Genomic DNA, 26,401 nt, shown 5'->3' on the forward strand with positions numbered 1-26,401 from the left:
GCTCCTGTCTCCAGCTCCCAAGAATTGAACTCTTCATGCATTCACGTGCTTATACCCACGTGGAGGTATACAAGCCTACCAATAGCTAAAATAATAAAAGTTAAAAAATGTATATTCTTCAGTAGATAAGCATTGTCTAAAAGAATATTGTGGGTTTTGCTCTAGGTAGGTTTTCTTGCTTCCATGTTTTAAAGTGATTCATATTAAATATATGTTTATATGACTCCATATCTGTATGTAGGCCTGTTCATGTATGTTATTGCTCACTGTGAGTGGCTGATGTGGGTGATAGGAACGAAAGTCAATTTCTCTACAAGAACAACACATTTGCAGCGTTTGAGACATCTCTTCTGTCCACTTGCTCCCATTATGCAGAAGAAAATGGAGACCGAGGATGGTAAGCAACTTGACCAGCATATGGTTAGTAAATAAAGGACCTGTAACTTAATTTGTCTTCAATCCCATGTTTATTTACTGATGGTTGCTTCCATCATTAAATACCTTAAGTTACTGAAATAGTTTCCTGGGTTTCACTGTGCTTAAAGTAATTTTCTTCACACCTACAACCTGTTATAAATTCACAACAATTTCCATTCATTTGAAACTTCTTCCTATGCCTGTTTTAGCTGTAAAAATCTACCTGAATCTACACAAAATGGAATATTGTTTATTCCCTTTCTTTTCTTCCTTCCTTCTTTCCTCTTGTTTCTTTCTTTCTTTATTTCTTTTTCTTTCATTACTTCTTTCTCTCTCTTTTACTTCTCTATTTTTCCTTTATTTCCTTTGTCCTTCCTTTCTTCTTTCTTTCTCTGTCTTTCTTTCCTTTATTCTTCTTTCTTTCTTTTTCCTCTTTCGTTCTTTCTTTTCTTCTTTTTTCTTTCCCTCCCTCCCTCCTTCCTTCTTTCCTTCCTTCCATTCTTCTTTCTTTCTTCCTTACTTCCTCCCTCCCTCCCTTCCTTCCTTCCTTTCATTTTTGTTTTTAAAGAATCTAATTATTTAACACCAATAGGCCTCGAATTCTCCATGTACATCAGGCTGACCTCTAATTCACAGATGTACAATTGTCTCTGACTCTGATTCTTAAATTCTAGAATTAAATGTGAGAACCCCTTTGACCAGACCAGAAATAGTGTTTCTTGCCTTTGGAACTTTATAACAGTTTATATCTACATTTCTGATCTAGCATACAACGCAATAACACAATTATTTACATAATTATCCTACAATTAATATTATTTCTGGCTCTCTTTGAGATTGAGAATACCTGTTTTTCTTCATTAGCTTCAATATAATCTAGAACATATATGAAATAGCACTTGTTTAACGTTTAAATAAAATCTATGGGCTAGGTGGCATAGGCACTGTAATTCTAGTTCTATTGCATAACTGTGTGAAAGTAACTTATGTGCCTCAGTTTCTTAATACTTAGAATCAGACATACAAGTTTTACTTTTCTGGTCTTGGTTAGGCAGTTAATTTTCATTAATAGAACACATTGGAAAGCTGGAGTGAAGAAAGAAAAGTGAGTGAAATGATTATATTTAATTAGAAAATTTTAATCTAAAAAATAAGATAGAGAAGGGTTTACGTCTCATGATCTTCATGAGAATTGATCAAGATGAATGGGGAAAACATTTTATGACACATAAAGTGAATAAGTAAAATAAATTTTTGTCTGGGTTAAGAAAGATGCTCCAAAATAAAAAGTTCCAATGAAATTAAGGTTTATTCTCTTACAAGAAACGTTATTGGCAAGTATTTCTTGTTGAGTGTTTTATCTCTATTCCATTAAGTAATATAGAAATATGGGTTCCTCTGGTTTATTCCATCTTTACCATTCTATTTTTTCCTTTTAAATTGGTTCATAGGCTCAACAATGTTTCTGCTAACAAGAAAAAAATGTATAGTCAAGATTCACTGTTTTCATCTAAGACAGATTTTGCTAAAGGCACACACAGCATTTCTTCAAATTTCAGGGAAAATGAATTAATTCATACTAATCTATGATGTCTCCCCCAAAAAAGAGAGTTTAGAGAGGGAAGACCAAGAGCCAACTTATACTGCACTACTGTAAAAAGTTAATGATTATTCATAAAAAATGCATAATTTCTAAACAATAGTAATCATTAAGTCATGAAAATTCAGAGTACATCAGATGGATAGGTTTTGTGTAGGTAGAATGGTCTAGAAGACTGTTATCAGACCAGTTCAATAAGTATAATGAGGCTTGGAAAAATTATTTGTATATGCTAATTTTGGGTATCAGTGAATTTATGTAAGATTTTGAGAGCAAGTTCAGTTGTAAAATACTATACTATCAAAACAGATGATGTCATGCTTCTTTCAATAGCGATTCTTTCAGTCATCTGCTGTCATCTGCTCATTGTTTGTTGATTTGTTTCTCTTCTCCTAACTACATGGCACCTAATAGCGTAGGCTATTAATAGAGTGGTTATTCACACGGCAAGTATCGTCAGGGGAGATAGATTAAGAATGTTTTATTTCAATACCATGGAGATATCCCTTATTAAAGAGTGTTAAGTGGTACTAGCACATAGCACATCACATGTGCAGACTCAAGAGTATTCAAGAGGAGCTCAGGAGGATCTCATATGCAGCTTACTTTGAAACAAGCAGGAATATGGGGCTGATAAGATGCAGATGTGCTTTCCAAATAAATGTCAGAAATTTGGTAGGATAAACACAGACAGCTAAGAGCATCTCTGCATTCCACTGCACTAACAGTTACTTGTTATTTCTTGTTTATTTCCAGTGAAGAAATATTTTTGGAAAGTGTTTGATAAATTTCAATTATTAATGAGTGTAATAAAATTATTTATAAGAAAACAGCTAGGAAGTAAATGAAAGAGAATTTAATTACCAGATGTTCCAAGAGGCATAAAAACACAGTGAGGATCCTAGACAAGTAGATGGAGACAGAGTCTCATGACCTGAGTGTCAGCTCCCCTAAGGACAGACATTAGCCACATGGGGCCGCCTCAGTATTGTTGTCACACGTAACTAGGAGGAAGGTACTGCTTGTGTTAATTTTTACGCAGATAATGTTCTGTTTTTACAATGTTCTGTAACTCAGCTTCAGGTAATCCCAAGCTTACTTCTGGCTCCACAGTTATCTGCACATACTTGCTACACACAGACTGACACAGACACACACATGGATAAATATTTATATTTGTATTCAAAACAATTAACATTATTTATATAATGGAGTCTATGAGAGCATTCCACAGGTCATAAAACACTGTTTTTTTTACAATAATGAAATACACATGTGTGTGTATATGTGTGTGTGTGTGTGTGTATGTGTGTATTCTCTCACAAGGTATGATTCTATTTTCGGTTCTCAGTCCCATAAATCCTCTGGAAAATGATCCTTTTGCCACCAATCCATGAAAATAAACAATTAATATTTAAATCTCTCTGGCTTACCACTCAGAATGACAACATGCATTAGTCTATAGGACAGCAGATCTCTATTGAAATAATTTCAGCATTTGTCACTGGCATATGGAATTCGGACTGGATTGGAGGTCACTTTGTGAAAGATCCCATATTTAGAAAGGTTTAGACCTAACTTTGGCAATGATTTCAACATTTTAGCCAATTTAATGCTAACATGTCTATATAGAGAAAAAATAAGATGAAAATCAGCGATGGAAGAGAAATAATCTTGAAGACTTGCAGGTGCTGCTTTCTAGTCTAATGATATCTAAATCTGTCCATTATAATCATCTCGGGATGCTTTAAAGCTTTTAGAACCTAAACCACTCCCAAGACCTACTAAATACCAATGACACAGTATGGGACTTTGGTACGCAAATTTTAAATCTCTCTTATTCTAATGTATAGAAAAATTTTGAAACATTGCTCCTGTTAGTCTGTAATGGCTTTCTCAATATTTACACAAGCCATCCATGTATTTTTATGATAAGCTAACTTTACATTTACAGGTTATTAAAATCAAGCTATATTGCCTTACACTGAGTTACTTCATATTGTGTAAAATAGTATTTTGTGACCTATGCCATGCTCTCAAAGACTCCATTATGTAAGTAACCTTTAATTATTTTGAATACAAATGGGGAAATAGGATGACTTTGTTTATTAGATGATGTATGGCATCATGTCTCTACTATAACTTATAAAATTCGAACTTATTCCTAGAAGGAGAAATGTGTTCATCCTATAAATTTATCAAAATAAATTGAGAAGGAAGAAGAAAAAAATATGCTAAAACCATGTAAGTAATAACCATGTCTGAAAAATACTAAACTGCCTGGTTGAGAAAAGGTAAAACCCTCATGTAGGACTTCACAAAGCAAATACTTGACATTGCAAAGTGATGGTCTCATTGACTTGTGATCTAATTGCTTGATGTGTCCATCAAGAACATCAGACAGAGAACCCATGGCTTTCTCAGAGGATTCATCCCATCTTAGCTTCCGCTCTTGACCTTACCTACTCAAAGTGCTGTTCCTTCAACTGTCTTTTGACACCTTCTGGACCTGGTCTTGCCACTCACATGAACTGCTTCCATGGTACCTCATCTCTGGCATTCATCTCTGACACTATAATGGGATTCTCTGGACATCTCAGCAATAACAAGAGCAATTATGTCTCCCTTAGATCTTCACCCTGGGTTCATCATTTTATTTCTACAGAGACTGTTTTTCCTCTTTATCATTTTGCTAGCTTTTGCAACTTTGGAGAGGAGAGCGATTTTAATTTAGGAGTATGCACACTGGTAGGTATCTTATGCCCCTTTGAGTGAGCTTACACTTAAATGTTTATGTGCAGAGCAAATTTGATTCAGTAATTTAAAAACAAATCAATTTTCTTAAAATATGAGTATATGAAGTTGGGAGGGAGAAATAAAGCATAATGCTGTGAAGACTAATTTATTGATATGATATATATCTATATGTAATGCAAAATTAATAATAAAATGGCAGTGACCCATAGTAGGTCATGCTTCTGTATATAGCCCCACACATATGCATATAGGGCAGCACAAATTAGTACCAATGCATAATTTACAAAAAAAGACACAAAATTAGCAGAGATTAGAAGGGTGAGACATGGATTGGGGAGAAGTTGGAGGAAGGAGCCAGGATAATACAATAAAAGTACATTGTGTACATATGTGAAATTTCAAAATATTAGTAAAATTATTATATTTAAAATTAAACTTCACAAGATAGAGTTTATTTATGTTTTCAAAAAATTGTTAGGCAATTCTCAAAAACTCTCTTTATTATTTTCCACTGTTTATTTTCATCTTCAGGCTCTATTTACTGAATACTTATTGGATATATACACTACTTTTCCTATAAGTAATTTCAAATTCACTTTTACACAAAATTTTTGGGGTATTATTTCCATAATTTCAAAGGTAAAATATAAAAATTTGGTCACTAAATTAAGTGTTTCCAGGTCACAGATGCACAGCTATTGTAAAGATAAAATGAGACATCCTTTCTCAAAATAATACATTCAAAGTATGACATTTTTGTCATACAGAAATTTGTTTACCAAAGAGTGTGAATAGCAGAGAATCATAGCAGAAAGTCAATGCAGTTCATGACTCAGTTTCTTCACTGTTAAATTAAGGAAAACACTGATTTTAAATGAAGTTAGACGATGTTAGGGGAAACATGGCTTTCAGGTGCAAAATAAGATTAGCATGACAAGAAGCATAACAAATTGATCAAGCTGCTGGTTAGACATCCAGAGTTCTCACAAAACATCATCTAGTAGCACTAAATGCCAATCAATGAGGATTAAAAGGATTGAATTTTCCTTGGAGAAATGTGAGATTTTAAAATGAAAACTGAAGAGTCTTGGATTACTGGCTGCTAAAGCATTTTCAGACACAATAGGGAAGAAACCAGGGAGCTGATAAACTGACTTTCAGAGGTACAAACACAGAGCTCAGAATCTGAAAAATATAAAGTATGAACAAGTCTAAAATGGGCTAACTATGTGAAGAAATGTTATTATTATGAAACTAAATTGTCAGTGTAGTCAGTATACAAGGAACATAAACATTATTCAAGTTGTTTTTTTGATTTCAGCTTTTATAAAGTGTATTCCCAAAGGGATATGCAGAAAAGATATACTACTGTAGAGAAAAATGCCTATAGATATGTCTAGAGAGAATCGTGTATGTGGGCCAGATGTTTTATCTCTGTATAGATATACGTAAAAATACTGTTTTAATAACCTGTGTATTCTTAGTGTGGTGGCATGAAGGAGAAATGTCCACCAAAGTACCAGGCATTTGGAAATTTGAACCCCAGTTAAAGTTGTTTTGTGGGAGGTTATGAAATCTTTGGGAGGTAGAGCCCTGTTGGAAGATGGATATCACTGAAGGTTTACTCTGTGGGTGCAGAGACTCTTCCCACTTCCGTTTTTCTTTCTCTGTTCCTTGTCTGTAGATGAAGATGTGATCTCCCAGCTTCCTGTTCCCGTCACTTGTTGCGATGTGCTCTCCCTCTGAAACCATAATCCAAAATAAATTCTTTTCTCAGGACATCGTTTTGTGGTGCTGTTTATCCTAGGAACTGACAGCTGAACTTGGTAGTGTAAGAGTCACCTAGTGATATGTTTGCAGTCACGAAGAGGTCAAGGAGAGAAGCTGAAACTTCACATGTAAAAGACCAGAGTTCCTTGGTGGAGGTCCTTGTCACAAGTGGATGAAACTGAGAATGGGTAGTAGAGGAAACTAGTTATAAATATCAGCTATGGCCATCTGATCAGTTCCAGAAAAAAATATAGTGCCATGTAGATTTCTGTAGTATATTTTTAAAAAATGCATTTGTAGTTGCATTTTTTTCTTTCTATTAATCATTACCATATTTAACTTTGAGATACTAAAAGAATTTCACTGAATGGTCTGTAATATTTATTATAAATGTACAATAAATTTGCAATTGAATGAGGGATAGTTATACCATGTTAGATATAATTGTGACCTAATTAACTATATAAAGCATTTGTAATTTTATTTGGGATTACTGCATCATGTTTAAGCATTATTATTATGTGGTTAATATTTATATTTGGAAGTACATCACAAATGATAGAAAATATGACTATGTCTCAAATTCACAAGGAGTTAATTTGTGAAGGCTGTTCTTAATTGTTCACTTGACTTTATCTGGAGCTAAAATACAAAATCTGGGGCACAATTGTACAGCGTTTTTACTTAAATTGAACCAGGAAGATCAAATTCTAATCTAGGTACTTGAGGTAGATAAACAGGTCTTTAATCCAGATGTTTGAGCTGGGTAAAGACACAACTTTAATCTGGATCTTGAGGTGGGAAGAAATATTGTTAATTGAGTTCTGTAATCCATATCTAATTTACCTTACCTTCTGCTTGAATCCCATATAAGGACATGGAAGAAAGTGTTTGTTCCTTGCCTTCTATCACCTAACTTGCTAGCAAGTCTATACTTTCACTGACTTTGTAGCTGGTGTAGGAGATCCTTCTGTCTTTGTGTTGCTTAAGCAGAAAAAAAATTGACAATTGTTGAGGGAAAATTACAGGAGGCACATGTAGATAGAGTGAATCCAAATCTTAACTGTACTATAGTCATATTGCCTTTTAGAATTTCTCCCACAGGTCATTTTTAAAGTGTAATGTATAATTAAGAAATATAGGTTAATAGAAAATCATCTATAAGAGTCAAGCTTGCAGTCATGTTAGTAAAATTTTCTGAATGTACATAGATATATCATAGATATATTTCAGATGGATAGGCATTCTTCATCTCTTCCAAAGACTACAGAATATGACATTTAAAATGCTTTAAGAATTTAGGATTTTACATGATTGTGAGACACATCTGCTCCTGGCAGGACCAATTACTTCAAGAGGAAGATGGGCATCAAAGAGGCTCCTTAGCCATTTGGGCATGAAAATGCTCTTACCTGGACTGTTTAACTAGATATACAGGACCCACAGAGAAATGACTAATGAACTTGCCTAAAGGTGAGGTGATCTTTCAGGTTTTCTGCTTCATGAAAAAGTATGCGAGGCAATCTGTAAGCTACAGAAGAAAGTGACAGAATTGTCTTTGAAATTTTCTACTTCATGGAGTAGTCTGCTGGATACTATGGCCCTGTAGGCTGAATATGGGTGCCCAAATGGTACAGAAAACTTTGGGTGACTGTCTAGGCAGCAAGATGTCTCAGTCAATGCTAGATTTTTGGAAGTTGTTTATAATGTAGCTTCTGTTTACTTAGGTAATACTATACCCTTCTGGAGTCTTTGATAGAGTTGAAGAACTTATAGTTATAGTTTTCCCAGTTATGATAAAAGATAAAGTAGATATAAATATTGTAACTGTGATTCTTATTTGACACCTGTTTTGTTATATGCAATTTTACTATGTTAAAATTAAAGCCTTCCTTTTTGTTTAAACAGAAAAGGAGAAATGGTTTAGAAGATCCCCCTGTTTGCATGTTGCTATCATTGGTTAATGAATAAAAAAGCTTCCTTGGCCTAGTTGATAGGTCAGAGTTTAGGTAGGCATGGAAGGCAGAACTGAATTTGGGGAGGAAGAGAGGCAGAGTAGGAGAGAGATGCCATGAAGCTGCCAGAAACAGGCATGCCAAATCTTTCCTGGTAAGCCACTGCCACAAGGCAATATACAGATTAATAGAAAGAAACTGTTTTGGACCCTTGATATGGCAAAACTTAGGTAGGTGGGAAAATTAAACAGAATTCTGGAAAGAAGAAGGCAAAGTCAGAGATACCATGGAACCTCCAGAGTCAGACATGCCTAATCTTTCCCGTTAAGCCACTGCCCTGTGGCAATATACAGATTAATGGAAATGGGTTAAATTAAGATGTAATATTTAGCCAATAAGAAGTTAGAGCTAAAGCGCCAAGCAGTGTTTTAATGAATACAATCTCTCTGTGTTTATTTGGGGGCTAAGGTAGCCGGGCAGCCGGGACAAACAAGGGAGCCCTCCCTGCAACATAGAGCCTTTTTCTTTGTGACTCCAGTGCATAGTTTAGGCCAGTAGAAACATATAGCTTTGTGGACTGAGCTAATGCTGGATTCTTGGATTTTATGTTCGCAGCTAGGCATTGTTGGATTATCTGAATCACAACTTGTAAGTCATTCTAATAAATTCTCCTTTCATATATATCTAGAGAATTATTCTATAAGTCCTAGAATTCTAGAGCAGTGGTTCTCAACCTTCCCAATGCTGTGACAATTTAATAGAGTTCCTCATGTTGCAGCGACCACAGACATAAAATTATTTTTTACTTCTTCATAACTGCAATATTGATACTGTTTTGAATTATAACACAAATCTGTGTTTTCCATGGTTTCAAGCAATTCCTCTTAAAGGGTCATTTGACTCTCCATAAGGTTGTCACCTACAGTTTGAGAATCACTGCTTAGAAAATCCTGACTAATATAGTAATCAATATATTTACATATATGTAATGGCTCTTATAAAGAAAAAGGACCCTCAATACTTATTATGATATAGAACCATTACTATTGCTGAGTGTTTAACCAAACTCAAAGCACTACACCTTATATTGACTACAAAAGAACAGGCTGATGTCAATTGGTAAATCCATTTATTATATTTCTTTCTCATTCCTTAACCAGAGACCTCTCTGTGTCTTATCACATATTTGAAGGGGTCTTTAAGATACTCTAGCAACCAGTGATCTTATGTTGATTAATAAATAAACAGTGTGAAAGACTTGTCTGTGTACTTTCTGAATCTATTTAGTGGCGGCGCTTGAACAATAGCTACAATGATAACCCACCTCTTTAACAGGGGACTCTCTTTACTGTTGTCATTTCTTCTCCGAATTGTTGAAGACTTTTCTTCCTTTCAAGCTGACAGCGTCACCAGGCTGTCAGCACCTGGCTTTTACATTAGTGATCTATAGCCACCTTTTAAAAGTTTTTCTTGCTCTTAACCTTGAACGTCCCTGCCTGAACTTTAGTCTTTACTCTCAATAGCAGATTAATTCATTCTCAAAAATGTGTGAATTTATTTACTCTTCTGGGATGTTAGAAGGGCCAATCTGGAGATACCACATCAGCAAGGTTAGCATATTTTCAGCCCCCTTGAAACTGAAAGTTTAAAAGGAAAGACAGATAATGAAACAATCCATTCCCATTAGTGTATTAAGCAATCTTATTTGAAGGATAACAGAAGGGCTCCTGACATGTTATATTGGAGTAACCGAAGAGATTCTGCTTCAGGTTGTAGTTAATATAAGATAGGAAAAAAGATGAAAGTAGAGACAGCAGAATTGGTGTTCAAATAGAGAAACCAGTTTGTATTGCCTAGAGGTTAAGAGGGTCATGTGTTTTAAAGGGAGAAAATAAGAGGATGTGCATCTGAGTAAACCATTCATTTAGAGCCGTTTTCAAGGACGAAGCTAGAGGGGTGGAGAACCAGCTCATCTGCAAGGGCCTTTAAATCTTGGCCCAAGAAATTCACAATCTGATTCTAGTACTAGGAAGGCTCATTAAAAGGACTTAAGGCTCATGTAAGGTGATGAGAAAAAAATTATTAGAAAAATTTATATTCATAGCATAAGAGAAAAAGACCTGTCCTCATTGCCTGCCCTGATATTGGCAGCACCGAAGTGAGTCTGACCAAATCTACGTTGATTGGGTTGTTCTTCTATAGAGGTTGGCACTACTGACTACCTTTCTGGGTACTATTAATAGACAATGACTATGTGTCAGGGAGAGCTTTTTCCATCACCATTCTGGTGATAAAACTTGGAAGACCAGGTATGTGGCATCTTTGAACAATAATATTGCCCAAGTTTGGTCTGCTGTCCCTTGTATAAGCAAGCAAACAAACAAGCAATGACTCAGACAGTAACTGAAAACCAGACATTTTATATATCATTCCAAAGACCACTGAGGGTAAGTAAAAGTCTAAAAACTGCCATCCATCATCCATCTAGGCAATTGTCTGCTTTGACAGTTTACTGTGGGACCAAGGACATAGTGTTATGAAACTTGTGACTGCAGGGGTGGATATTTTGCTTTGCATCCTTACAGGTAAGTTTTAGATAGGTACTATCATCAATCAATTTCTCATCTGCAAAAAATACATTTATCTAGCAATCATGGAGGTGTTTTCCTAACTGGTTAACATTTTTAATTTACACGGAAAAGATTGTGAAAGCCATCACGAATTAACTCTAAAGATTTCAAAATTAGTATTTTAAGATCTTATGATTCAATGAATGTGCTTTTGTGCTTGATACCCACCACCTGATTTAATGAGAACGGCTTCATTATTTCAGCTAATGTATTGATATATACCAATATATTTGATTAAGTAGGCATGTTCCTTATTAGGTGGGGAAACACTGAAATCTGGTCTTGTGAGAGAGGAAATGAAAATCTTAAATTTAATTACTTGTTTGTTGTTTACCAAGAGCCTTCCACTCTCTGAGCCACTATCTCCTGGCCTGAATACTGTAAGGTCAATGTGAAGAAAGGCTAGAGTGGCTTTCAAACTCACGATTCTAATGCATATCTTAAAAGCTAAATGAAAGTAATCCAAAGGCATGTCAACTTCTCTTATTAAGTATCCTTTTCTGAGAGAAAATTCATTCATAAGTTTTACTCATGCAACACCCTTTGAATTAAGTTATTTTAGTGCACTAAATCTACCGTTCCTTCATGGTATCATTCTTTTCATTTCAAGCTAATGATAATAAACACACTTATATTTTTAGTCAGTTGTTATTAAATAAGCTGAAATTGTGAACATATTTCCAAGGACTGTTAACATTTAGATTTCCATACAACTTTAGACTCCAATTTTTTCCTTTATGTTTCTATTCTAAAATTATTGTATTTCCTGCCAAGTAGTTACTCCATCATTTATTGTTTCACATTGTGTTGCAAGAAATTAATGCAACTAAATTAAATAATTAAACACAATTACTCATGTAGGATTGTCTTTTATTATGACAGAGGCCCACAGTCAACAGAAAGAAGCAGATATGCAAAGAAAACAACAGCCAAATGGTGTCAGTGACTGTGATGTCAGGTCAGAGAGGAGAGCTGGTAAATACAGCTACTCAGGTAATAAACTGTTGGATCATTGCCAGAAATGTTTTTCCTTTTAATGTAAGGTAAGAAAAGCAGATAGAATTTATTCCAGGTTTTTCTCTCTGAAGGACATCAGATGCTATAAGATGACATTTGAGAGTCCTTGGCTAGAATTATTAGGGCACTAAATTATACTGAAATTATCTAAAAGTCATCAAAAGAGTATGATTCACAGTGGTGGCAAGTGTGAACAGAACTTATCGTGAATGACAGTCACCAGAAGCAGGTTTGAAATTTGCAGAATGCCTATAGGGCTCATGCTCAGCCTGCAAGGTGCTTCTTTTTGGCTTATGTATTGTCCAATATAAGAATGAGGTTATATTACTTCTACTCTTTAAGATTACTAGATTATCTGTGCGGTCAGATGACTTGGTTTCACATTCAGGATTTTCAATGCATTATGTGACCTTGGGCAGTCTATATTACCTTTGAAAACTATTTTTCCAACTACATATTAAGATTCTCTGTTTCTGAAATTTTCATGCAACTGTATAATAACACATGAACATACCCTTCCTTTTTTGATACTTTAATTCTTTCCAACCCTCCCCGATACAACCTCTTCTTAATTTAATGTACTTTTAAAAAAATTCATTAAATTCAATTAGTACTGTTTATGAATGCTTGATGTAGAGGTTAACAAATTGAGCTTGGTGATGATATCAAAGTCTATACATTTAAAAAATAACAAGAGGGGATCCACCAAACTCAATCCTATGCACTGCCATCCAAACTACTAGTTATACCCCAACCCCAAACCCACCTATCCTCCTGCAACCTCCTTGGAACTCTGAAACACAGCTTGTTTCAATACTGAGGGTACTTAAGAGGTGAGTGTACAGCCACATGCCGGGACACCCCACTCTCTAGGACCTCCACAATGGGCTAAAACCCTAGGCCCCTCCTTCAACTCTCTTGACTTTTCTAGCCAGACATCAGGGAATTTCCTGTGGCTAGTATTCCTGCAAACCAAAACTACTAGCCACACCCCGCCCCCAAACCTGCCTTCCTCCTACAACCACAGTGAAACTCTGAAGCACAGTTGGCTCCAATGCTGATGGAACTTAAGAGGAACCAAGAGCTTGCTACAACACTGAGGGGGATTAAGAGATAGCATCAAGAGAGCAAACCAGGAGAGAAGAAAAGGAGAGCAGGCATATAGAGACTTCAGAGACTTTCTGAGATAGACATTGACAATACAGAGCTGATTAAGAAAAACTACCAAACACTCCGACAGCCACAGCAAGGATTAGACCAAGATGCAAAGACATTGCTGACCTCATCTGAAGGAAGACCTGGGAAAGTATCAAAGTAAGAATTCCTCCAACAACCTAAAATGGAACATAACACCAAATCCCAATGGTCATACAACAGGAAAACTTGCTTATCTTAACTTAGAAGAAGTGGAAGAAAATGACATTAAAAGGAACTTGATGAAAATTATGGAGACCTTTAAATAGGAAATGAAAAACTCCCTTAAAGAATGGAAGAGATGATAAAAATATCTTGAGGAAATATGAATAAATCCCTCAAAGAAACCCAAGAAAACCAAGAATAAACTATCAAACAGGTAAAAGAAACAGTTCGAGACTTGAAGACTGAAGTAGAGGTAATAAATAAAACGTGAACTGAGGGAATTCTGGTAATGGAAGATCTTGATAAACAACCAGGAATTACAGAGACAAATATAACCAACAGAATACAAGAGATAGAAGAAATAATCTCAGGCACCGAAGATACTATAGAGGAAATAGACTCATTGGTCAAAGAAAACATTAAATTCAACAAATTCTTAACACAAAATATCCAGGAAATCTGGGACACCATGAAAAGACCAAATCTAAGAATAATAGGTTTAGATGAGGGAGAACAAATCCAGCTCAAAAGCGCAGAAAATATATTCAACAAAATCATACAAGACAACTTTTCCAACCTAAAGAAGGATATCTCTATGAAAGTACAAGTAGCTTACAGAACACCAAATAGACTGGATGAAAAAAAAATCCCTTCACGATATAATAATCAAAACACAAAACATACAGAATAAGGAAAGAATATTATGGGATGCAAAATAAAATGGTCAAGTAATATACAACGGTAAACCTATCAGAATTACACCCAAAATCTCAATGGAAATCAAGAAAGTCAGAATGTCCTAGACCAATGTGCTGCAGACACGAAGAGACCGTGGATGCAAGCCCAGCCTACTATATCCAGAACAGCATTCATTCACCATCAATGAAGAAAACAAGATATTCTATTTTTTTTGTTGTTGTTGCCGGTTTTTTTTTTTGTAATTTTATTAAATTATAAAATGTTTCCATTTACGCCCCTCCTCCCAACGCCCTCCCACTCCCCCCCTCCCTCTCCTCCTCCCTCTTTGTCCCCTAGGGAAGTCAGGGTCTCCTGCCCTGTGGGAAGTCCAAGTTCCTCCCCCCTCACTCCAGGTCCAGGAAGGTGAGCATCCAAACAGACTGGATCCCAAAAATCCAGTATATGCAGAGGAAACCAGTCCCAGTGTCATTGTCAATGGCTTCTCGGAAAGACTGCAGGCCAGCCACATTCAGAAAATCCGGCCACATTCAGAGAATCTGGTTGGATCACATGATCGTTCAGTCACGGTCCATCTGGCCTTGGTAAACTCTCATTAGATCCGAACACGGTATGTATTCACTCATAAGTGGATTCTAACCATAATTAAAGGTCTTTGAGCCTATTATTCGTGATCCTAGAGAAGCTAAATAAGAAGACGAACCTGATGAAGATTATTTACCTATCCGCCAGGAGGTAGGAAATAGTCAAGAGTCCCAGGTAACCTTGGGTGCATGGGGGGGGGGGTGGGAGGGTTGATGGAAGGGGAGAGGGTTAGAGAGAAGGGAGTAGGGGACGAATGGAGAAAGCTCGGTTGACCGGGATGGGGGGAAGGGAGGAAGGATGAATGTGGGATCAGGGAAGAATATATTTCAACTAAGGGAGTCATATTAGAGTTTACAGGAAACTTGATTATATATGGGATCCCAGGTCCAAGGAGAGATCCCCAGATTGTTCTCTGGACAGAGGAGGGGGTGCCTGAACCGGCCTTGGCCCGTGACCATACTGATGAATATTTTGCTTATCACCATAGATCCCTCATCTGGCGTTGGATGACGATACAGATGGAGGCCCGCGTTGGAGCACCGAACTGAGCCCCCCAAGATCCAAACGAGGAGCAAAAGGAGGAAGAAAATGACGAAGGACTGCGAGGGATACTATCACCCACTGATACAAGATATTCTATTTTTAAAAAAGATATAAACAATACGTATCAACAAACCCAGCCTTACCAAAAGGAAAAGAAGGAAAACCGCAACCCAAGGTATCTAACTGCACCCACAAAAACACACCCATTTAATAATCTCTTACAAGCATAAAATATAGAAAGAAAACACACAAACACCACAACCAAAGATAGCCAGAATTAACAACCACTGGTCATTAATATTGCTTAATATCAATGGACTTAATTCACCTATAAAAAGACACAAGCTAAGAGAATGGATTCAAAAACAGGATTCAGCCTTCTGCTGTATACAAGAAACACCTCAACCTCAAAGACAGACACTACTTCAGAGTAAAGGGTTGGGAAAATGTTTTACAATCAAATGGTCCAAAGAAACAAGCGGGTGTGGCTATATTAATAACTAACACAATTGATTTCAAACTAAAATCAGTTGGAAAAGATGAAGAAGGACACTTTATACTCATAACAGAAATAATTCATTAAGATGCAGTCTCAATCCTGAACATCTATGCCCCTAATACAAGAGCACATACATATATAAAAGAAACATTATTAAGACTTAAATCACACATAGAACCCCACACACTAATAGTAGGAGACTTCAACACACCACTCTCACCAACCGATAGGCCATCTAGACAGAAACTTAACAAAGAAATAAGAGAACTAATAGATGTCATAAATCTGAAGGACTTAAGAGACAACAATAGAAAATTCCACTCAAACACAAAAGAATATACCTTCTTCTCAGCACCTCATTAAATCTTCTCTAAAACTGATCCCACACTCGGTAACAAAACAAACCTCCACAAAGAAAAAAAATGGAGCAACACCCTGTGTCTTATCAGATCACCATGGATTAAAGTTAGAATTTAACAACAATACTACTCTCAGAAAGCCTACGAACTCATGAAAATTGAACAGGAAACTACTGAACTATCCCCTGGGTCAAATAAGAAATAACTAAGGAAATTAAAGAGTTCCTTGAATTCAATTAAAATGAAGACATAATATATCTAAACCTATGGGAAACCATAGAATCCATGCCAAGAGAAATGTTCATAGCACAAAGTGCCCACATCAAGAAAATGGAAAACAGAGAAAGCTCACATTGGTGACTTAAGAACACACCTAAAGGCTCTAGAACAAAAAGAATCAGACTCAGCCAGGAGGATTAGAGGACAGGAAATAATCAAATTGAGGGCTGAAATCAGGAAAATAGAAATAATGAAAACAATACAAAGAATAAATGAAACAAAGAACTGATTCTTTGAGGAAATCAACAAGATAGGCAAACCCTTATTCAAACTAATCAAAAGGCAGAGAGAGAGCATCCAAATTAAGAAAATCATAAATGAAAAGGGATCCCCTTTTATAACAACAGACAATGAGGAAATTTAGAGAATCATTAGTTCATACTACAAAAACCTCAACTCCACAAAATTGGAGAATGTAAAAGAAATGGACAATTTCTTAGATAGATACCATATAGCAAAATTAAATCAAGACAAAGGGAGAACTTTAAATAGATCTATAAGCTGCAAGGAAATAAAAACTGTCATCAAAAAACCTCCCATCCAAAAAAAGCCCAGAGCTGGATGGTGTTAGTGCAGAATTCTATCAGTACTTCAAAGAAGACCTAATACCTATTCTCCTTAAAGTGTTTCACATAATATAAACAGAAGGTATGTTGCCAAACTTTTTATGAAGCTACAGTTACCCTGATACCAAAAGCACACAAAGACTTAACCAAGAAAGAGAATAACAGGTCAATCTCACTCATGAACATGGATGCAAAAATATTCAATAAAGTACTGGCAAACCGAATCCAAAAACACATCAAAAAAAAAATAAGCCACGATGAACAAATCAGCTTCATCCCAGAGACGCAGGCTGGTTGAACATATGAAAATCCATCAATATTATCATTATATAAGTAAACTAAAAGTAAAAAAGAACATATAATCATTTCATTTGATGCTGAAAAAGCTTGTGACAAAATCCAACAACACCCCTTCATGATAAATGTCTTGAAGAGATCAGGGATACAAAGAAAGTCCCTAATTATAATAAAAGCAATATACAGAAAGCTGACAGCCAACATTAAATTAAATGGAGAGAAATTCAAAGCAATTCCACTAAAATCAGGAACAAGACAAAGCTATCCACTCTCTCTATATCTCTTCAACATAATTCTTAAAATTTTAGCAATAGCAATAAAAGAACAAAAGGAGATCAAGGGGATTCAAATTGTAAAGGAAGAAGTCACACTTTTATTGTTTGCAGATGACATGATAGTGTATATAAGTGACGCCAAAAACTCTATAAGAAATCCTACAGCTGATAAATACCATCAGTGATGTGGCAAGATGCAAGATCAACTAAAAAAAAAGTCAGTAGCCCTCCAATACACAAATGATAAAGAAGCTGAGAGGGAAATCAGAGAAGCATCACCTTTCATAATAGCCACAAATAACATAAAATATCTTGGGGTAACAATAACCAAAGAAGTGAAAGACCTATTTGACAAGAACTTTAAGTCTTTGAAGAAAGAAACTGAAGAAGATAGCAGAAAATGGAAAAATCTCCCATTCTCTTGGATAAGTAGGATCAACATAGTAAAAATGGAAATTCTACCACAGGCCATCTATAGATTCAATGCAATCCCCATCAAAATCTCTACAAAATTCTTCACATACCTTGGAAGTACAATAATCACCTTCATATGGAAAAACAAAAAAATAATTACCCAGAATAGCCAAAATTTCCAGAGGCATCACCATTCCTAGCATTAAGCTCTATAACAGAGCTACAGTAATAAAAACAGCTTGATATTGGCATAAAAACAGAGAGGTTGACCAATATAATAAATCAAAGACCCAGAAAATAATCCACACACCTATGAGCACCTGATTTTTGACAAAGAAGTTCAAATTATACAATGGAAAAACAAAAATACCTTCAGAGAATGGTATGTGCATAATTGGATATCAACATGTAGAATAATGATCCATATTTATCATCATGCACCAAACTCAAGCCCAAGTGGATTAAATACATCAATATATATATGACTACACTGAATCTGATAGAAGAGAAAATGGGAAGTAGTCTTCAATGCATAGGCAAAGGAAACCACTTCCTAAATATAACCCAGTCGCATAGACACTACAGTAACAATAAATAAATGGGACCTCCTAAAATTGAAAAGCTTCAGAAAAGCAAAGGACACAGTGAAGAAAACGTAAAGACAGCCTACTGAATGGATAAAGATCTTCATCAACCCTATTTCAGACAAAGGACTGATCTCCAAAATATAAAATGAACTCAAGAAGTTAGACATTAAAATTCTAAATAGCCCAATTAAAAATTAGGGTACTGAACTAAATAGAGAATTCTCAACAGAAGGTTCTCAAATAGCCAAAAGATAGTTAAGGAAATGTTCAACATCCTTTGTTATAAGGGACATGCAAATCAAAACAACCCTGAGATACCATCTTACACCTGTCAGAATGGATAAGATCAAAACCATTAATGACAGCTTATGCTGGAGAGGATGAAGAATAAGGGTAACACTCATGCATTGCTGGTGGGAATGGAAACATGTACAACTATTTAGAAATCAGTATGGCAGTTGCTCAGAAAATTGGGAACCAACCTACCTCAGGATCCAGCACTACTACTCTTGGGCATATAACCAAAAGATCCTCAATCATACTACAAAGGCATTTGTTCAATTATGTTTATAGTAGCATTATTTGTAATAGCCAGAACATGGAAACAATCTAGATGTCCCTCAACCAAAGAATGAAAAAACAAAATGTGGCACATTCATAATACATTATAGTACTAATATTCAATGATTACAAAAAATGATAACTTGAGTTTTGCATGCAAATAGATGGAATTAGAAAACACTATCCTGAGTGAGATAACCCAGACCCCTCAAAAAATCAATATTGTATGTACTCACTCATAAGTGGATACTAGCTATAAACAAAGAACATTGACCCTATAGTTCGTGATCCTAGAGAAGCTCAGTAATAAGATGAACCCAAAGAAAAATATAGAGAGACTCACCTGGAAATTGGAAATGGACAGGATTGACTGGCTGAGTTGAAAGCCTTGGGGCTGGGGGAGAGGGGAGGGTAGAAAGAGAAGAGGAGAGGAGAGGTAAAGGAGAACTTGAGCGGATGTGATGATTCAGATAGAGGAAGGAGTGAGATGAGAGAAAGAAAAGGATATCTTGATTGAGGGAGCCATTATAGGGTTAGCAGAAACCTGGCTCTAGAAATTCCAAAGAATCACAAGGATGGTCCAAGCTAGATCCCTGAGCAGTAGAGGAGAGGGAGACTGATCATGACTTTCCATGTAATTAGACTGATGAATATCTTAAATATGACCATAGAGCCTTAATCGAGCAACTTATGGAAACAGGCAGAGACCCACATTGAATCACTGGACTGAGCTCCCAAAGTCTAGTTGAAGAGTGGAAGGAGTGAGAGTATTAGCAAGGAGTTCAAGACAATGATGGGTTCACCCACTGAAACAGTTTGCCTGGGCTAATGGAAGCTCACCAACTCCAGTCAGACAGGGAAGGAACAAGCATAGGACCAAACTAGTTCCTTTGAATGGAGTTGACAGTTGCATGGCTAGGGTTGACTGAGGGGCCACTAGCAGTGGCACCAGGATTTATCCCTACTTCATGTACTGGCATTTTGTCATTCTATTCTCTTTGTATGTATACCTTGCTCAGCCTAGATATAATAGGGCAGGCCTTAGACTTTCCACAAGGCAATGTGACTCACCCTTTCTGAGTATTAGATGGGGATGGGTTAGGAGGTGTGTGGAGGACGGGAGAGAGTAGAAACTTAGATTGGTATTTTTTTTAAAAAATCAATAATAAAGAACAAGAGTAAAAATTGTCCCTCTGCTCATCAGCTATAAACTTCCAGTAGCTCCTTAGTCAGAAAGGAGCCTAGAAAACTATCCCCACTATATATGCCAGAGTTTTGTCTAGATTCTTGTTCAGATCTCACACTAGAAATTACAGCTCATATAAATCCATAAACACAATAGTTATAATGTACAGAAGTTTGCATAGTACAACATTTTTCTTCATCTTCCAGCTCTTACATTCTTTCTTTTTTCTTTTCTGAGACATTCCTGAAGTTTGGTGGGGGACAGTTATATTACATTTATGACTAATTAATCAATCTGTTATTCTCATAATTTTGCATATGTATGTATCTTAGCATTGACTGCTACCCACTGAGAGGAATCTCTGACCGAATCTGAATGCACTCACATAGCTACAAATATAAATATTTATAAGGTAATTTGGTCATCTAGAAAAATAACAATAACAGGCTTTATTTTTTTTTGTAATTTTATTAAATTATAAAAGTTTCCATTTCAGCCCCTCCTCCCACCACCCTCCCACTCCCCCCACTCCCTCTCCATCCCTAAGAGCACTCAGGGTTTCCTGCTCAGTGGGAAGTACAAGTTCCTCCCCCCTCCCTCCAGGTCCAGGAAGGTGAGTGTCCAGACAGACTGGATCCGCAAAATCCAGTATATGCAGAGGAAACAAGTCCCAGTGCCATTGTCAATGGCTTTTCAGAAAGACTCTGGGCCAGCCACATTCAGAGAATCAGGCCACATTAAGAGAATCTGGTTGGATTGCGTCCTCGTTCAGTCCCAGTCCAACTGGCCTTGGTAAACTCTCATTAGATCCGTCCTCTTGTATCAGTGGATGATTGCATCCCTCGCAGTCCTTATTTCCTTTTTCATTTTCTTCCTCCTTCTGCTCCTCATTTGAACCTTGGGGGGCTCAGTCCGGTGCTCCAATGTGGGTCTCCGTCTGTATCGCCATCCATTTACGGATGAAGGTTCTCTCTGATCTTGAGATTGGAAATAGACAAGAGTCCCAGGTAACCTCGGGTGCATGGGGGGGGGGGTGGGAGGGTTGTTGGAAGGGGAGAGGGTTAGAAAGAAGGGAGTAGGGGAGGAATGGGGAAAGCTAGGTGGACTGGGATGGGGGAGGGAGGAAGGATGGATATGGGATCAGGGAAGAATACATTTCAACTAAGGGAGTCATTTTAGGGTTTACAGGAGACTTGATTATAAATGGGATCCCAGGTTCAAGGAGAGATCCCCAGATTGTTCTCTGGACAGAAGAGAGGGTGGCTGAAACGGCCTAGGCCCATAACCATACTGATGAATATTTTGCTTATCACCATAGAACCTTCATCTGGCGATGGATGGAGATAGAGACAGAGACCCACATCGGAACACTGGACTTAATTCCCTAGGTCCAAACGAGAAGCAGAAGGAAAGAGAACGTGAGCAAAGAAAACAGGCTTTATTTTATGAACTGTGTTTTCTCTACCCTAGAATTTTTGCTAGTATGGCTGTACTCTGTAACCCAGTAACCTAGTGTCAGAACTGTATCTGTAGTCTGTTTCCTCGTTCGTCATTTTTTCTATTTAGACATTCCAGGAAGCTTGGTATTCATTAATGTGATAGGGTTGCTCTAATAATGTACCACATATTGGGTGTGTGAAGCAAATAATGTGTGTTTTATCGCTGTTTTGGAGACTTTGGTATAAGATCAGCACAGTAGAATGTTTTATGCTATAAGGACTCTACTTAGAGCACAGGGGGTTTTTGCCTATCATGGTTACTTTCCGATTTGTGTGACAAAACACCATGACCAAGCAAATTACAGAAGAAAGAATTTATTTTAGGTTTATGATGAAGAGGGTCAGGCTCAGCAACAGCTCAGTTGAGCTCACAACTAATCCAAAAACTGAAAGCAGAAAGGGGAGCACAAAATATAATGAATATTTTGTGATATACTTCCTCAAGAAAGGCCAAAACTACTAAGCTCCCCTAAACTTCCATCAGCTTGAGGTCAATGTTCAAATGTACTCATATACATAATCAAAATGTCAAAATCTTAACATCCATTACCTCACAATGTAACGTTATTTGGAGGCACATACAGCCTTTATAAAGGTAATAAAATTTACAGTAATCAAAATGGCACATATCCTACAAGCCAGGCATCTTCAGAAGAATAATTGATTATGTATATGAGCACAATCAAAAGGTAAATCTGAGGAGAAGGTCATTGTGGTAGTTTTGCTGAGACATCCACCCTGAACTGAGTACATTTGAACATTGACTGTGATAAGAGCACAACTTTATATTGCATTCTGGTTATCACCCTTTCCATGCCAAGAAAAGTTTCTTTTAATGCAAAAGCCCTATCATTTAGAAAATGTGTCTGGTCTGGCCACAGAAAAAGGACAATAATAATGACAAACCTCATCAAAGCAAAAATAATCTTAATTTAATAATTATTAATAAATGAATTCATAGTATCAAATTACATGAACCTATAGTCTTTGTTCTAAATGATTTTATGCAAAATATGTTAAAGCCCTGATAGAAAGGCTATTAAATAATTGATACTTTAGTGTGTAGAAATGGATTAAATCTACATTCTGATCGTTTGTATTTATCTGTATGCATTTGGTGAAAATGATTCTTGAATTATTAAGTATTTCATAGGCACATGTGATAGGCACATCATGCATGATAGTACATGCAGCAGAAGTGGTTTTAAGGTTTTGATTACAAAATTTTGAATTTGAAGAGGGATTGAGGTCAAGACAGCCAAAGCAGAGTAGTGAAAAGAGCATAAATGTGCAATACATCATTACCTTCATAATCTTGTACAACTTGTCTAATAGCTATCCTTTCTGTCTGTTGTGTCTTTTGGCATTTGGGAGGAGAACGTAATAGAACTTATCTGTTATTCCATAACATTGTCCTATTTGACTGCTTTAATTGAAACTAGTCTTAACTATATAGCCTCCAACTTAACTGTGGTGAAGTATGACTGGTGACAGGTTCCTATCTTTCTCATCTGTATGCTATTGTTGAGACTGATTGCCATTTATGCTTGTAGATGGTGACAGAGTTGAGATAAGGTTGACTCAACAGGATTTGCCTGACAGAGACCACAAATTGAAGTCAGTATTATGACAGAAAAGTCATTTCAGTGAGCAGATGAGGCCATGTCCATATGGAGGAGGTCAAAGAGTCAGTAAGATAGAAAAAGGAACAAAATTAGAAATTGTGCTTTCTGGATAAAAACAGTTCACTTGATGCTTATTCAGAGTTAGTATCTTTCCAAAGAAACTTGATATCTTGTATCACGCTTAATAAAAAATATAAGTCAATGGGCACCATAATTTGGCCTAGACTTTAACATATTAAACATGTATTAAACTAGGGGAATATTATCATTCCCTTTTTGCTTTTTAAAAACCTCCCTAAGTAGCCTGTTTTCATAACGTACAACCTTGTTTCCTTTTATTGTGAAGGATGGTGTTATTTAATTTATACTCTTAATTTTCTTTTTCTCCTGATTTTTTATGTAGTGGCTATCTTTACCTATCCTGGAGTTTTGTTGTGGGAGACTGCTTGTTTGTTCTTGGCTGCTTAACCCCAAAATAATCACACAGAAACTGTCTTATTTGCAATACTGTTTGGCCAATAGCTTAAGCATATTTCTGGCTAACTTATATCTTTAAATTAACCCATCTCCATTAATCTGTGTATCGCATGACTATGTGGCTTACCAGGTAAAGTTTTGTGTCTGTCTCTGGCAAGGCTACATGATGATTTCTCCTGACTCCGCCTTCTTTCTCCAAGAGTTCAGTTTTGTCCCTCCCCCATTTACCTCTGTTCAACCATGCTAGATGTTCAGAGAAGTTTCTTTATTAATCAATAGTAATCACAGCATACAGACAGGAATCCCACATCAGAGTTTGGAAAGATTTTTTTTAGGTTAAAGAGCACAGAGTACTCTGAGATTTTCCTTGTTATTATTATTTTTTATTTGATAACAAATTTGTCTTTCAAATTTGTAAAGGTTGCTTACAGTTTTAATGTGTCTTCCCAAGACTTAAGCAGTTTTCTACATTCTTGATTTTTTTAATTCTTTATATAAAAAAAAAGAGTGTGGATCTCTGTCTCTATCTCCATCCATCGCCAGGTGAAGATTCTATGGTGATATACAAGATATTCATCAAGGTGGCTATAGGATAGGGCCAGTTCAGGTGCCCTCTCCTCTGCAGCCCAAAGAACAAACTGGGGACATCTCCTTGGAGACCTGGGAACCCCTCTAAAGTCAAGTGTCTTTCCAATCCTAGAATAGCTCCCTTAATTAAGATATATACTTCCCTGCTCCCACATCTACCCTTCCTCCATTCCAACCGTCCCACACTGGAGCACTGGACTGAGCTCCCAAGGTCCAAATGAGGAGCAGAAGGAGGGAGAACATGAGCAAGGATGTCGGGACGCGAGGGGTGCGCCCACCCACTGAGAAGGCAGGGCTGACCTAATGGGAGCTTACCAAGGCCAAATGGACTGGGACTGATGGAGCATGTGATCAAACCAGACTCTCTGAACATGGCTGACAATGAGGACTGACTAAGAAGCCAAAGACAATGGTGCTGGGTTTTGATTCTACTGCATGGACTGACTTTGTGGAAGCCTAGTCTGTTTGGAAGCTCACCTTCCTAGACCTGGATGGAGGGGGGAGGACCTTGGACTTCCCATAGGACAGGGAACCCTGACTGCTCTTAGGACTGGAGGGGGAGGGGAGTTTGGGGAGGGGAAGGACAATGGGAGGAGGTGGACATTTTTAATAAAAAATAAAAAAAATGTTGAAAAAAAAGAATATTGCAGAACCATAAAAAAAACCAGCATGCTCAATTAAGAATGGGATAAATTGTTGCTAGTCGAGGAGGTGAGCCTCTTCTGTGGGAAGGAAAAATTTATGACATGACATATGGTGAACATTCTAGTCAGTGCTGCTAATGGGAAACACTTTTTGGGTCTATATCACAATTAATTGTACTCAGAAGTTCAATAATAATTCTGATAGTAACAGAAATACAAAACTTAATAGAAATACATGTAAATAAAAATCTTATTATCTGTTATTATTTTCTAACAACAAATGGCCAGAAATTGGGTTTAATTTTAGGGAATTGTGCTTTTATTCACTTGTTTTAAATTTATTTCTTCCTCTCCATTTTAGCTCTACTCCTCCATCTTTCACCTGTAATACATACGTTTCACTCTTCCTGTTCCTCTCCCTTTTTAAATCAGTCTCTGATTCTTCCCCCACTACTCACTGTCTTTCTTCATCTCACAGGCCAGAGCTGTCTCTGACTGAAGTTTCCTCCCTGTAGACTGGCATCCAAAGACTGCAGTCAGAGCTTATGTCAGGGTGAGATAACACAGACTTGAAAGTATGCAACTTTTTTCTGCCATCATCAACAGAAAATACCTGTTTAATGATAACTCTCCTCATATTCCCTTTCTGAATGCGTCCTATGAGAATGTAGTGAATATTTGAAAGGGGGAGGGTTCTTGCTGATTTTCTTAAAGGGTGATAGACAACCACCAGTCATCCTTTACTTTGTTTATAATGTGCTGTGAGGGCAAGAGCAGACTCAGCAGTTTTTGCAAAATTACCAGCACAGCAAGAAAGGCAGGCAAACAGATTGCTCAGACGGATGGACTTTTAATAACTGGATCTATCAAATCCCAGATTCACTGCTTGCTGGGAGATATCAAATTAGAGATGTTTTTAAATATGGGATTTCATCAATTCAGAGAAAGTTCTCTGCAATGTGTGGAGTATGAGTCCCACTTTGGAAGACTTGGAAGTGCTGCCTTTGATGTCATATCCAGTGCTTCATTGCTCAATTTTTCTAAAGACTTGTGTAGATACCCTTTTCTATGTTTCATCGATGAAGTAACCAAATGTGTGTAAGTGACCTGTTCCATACCCTTCCCATACTTCTTCTGTGCCCAGAAGACTGACTGTTATTTATCATGTATATAATGTGGCTTATGGCATTTAGGCAGAAATAAGTGGCATTGTCAA

Source organism: Myodes glareolus, chromosome 3 (genome assembly GCF_982192425.1).
Source record: "Myodes glareolus chromosome 3, mMyoGla1.1, whole genome shotgun sequence".
NCBI classification, from domain to species: domain Eukaryota; kingdom Metazoa; phylum Chordata; class Mammalia; order Rodentia; family Cricetidae; genus Myodes; species Myodes glareolus.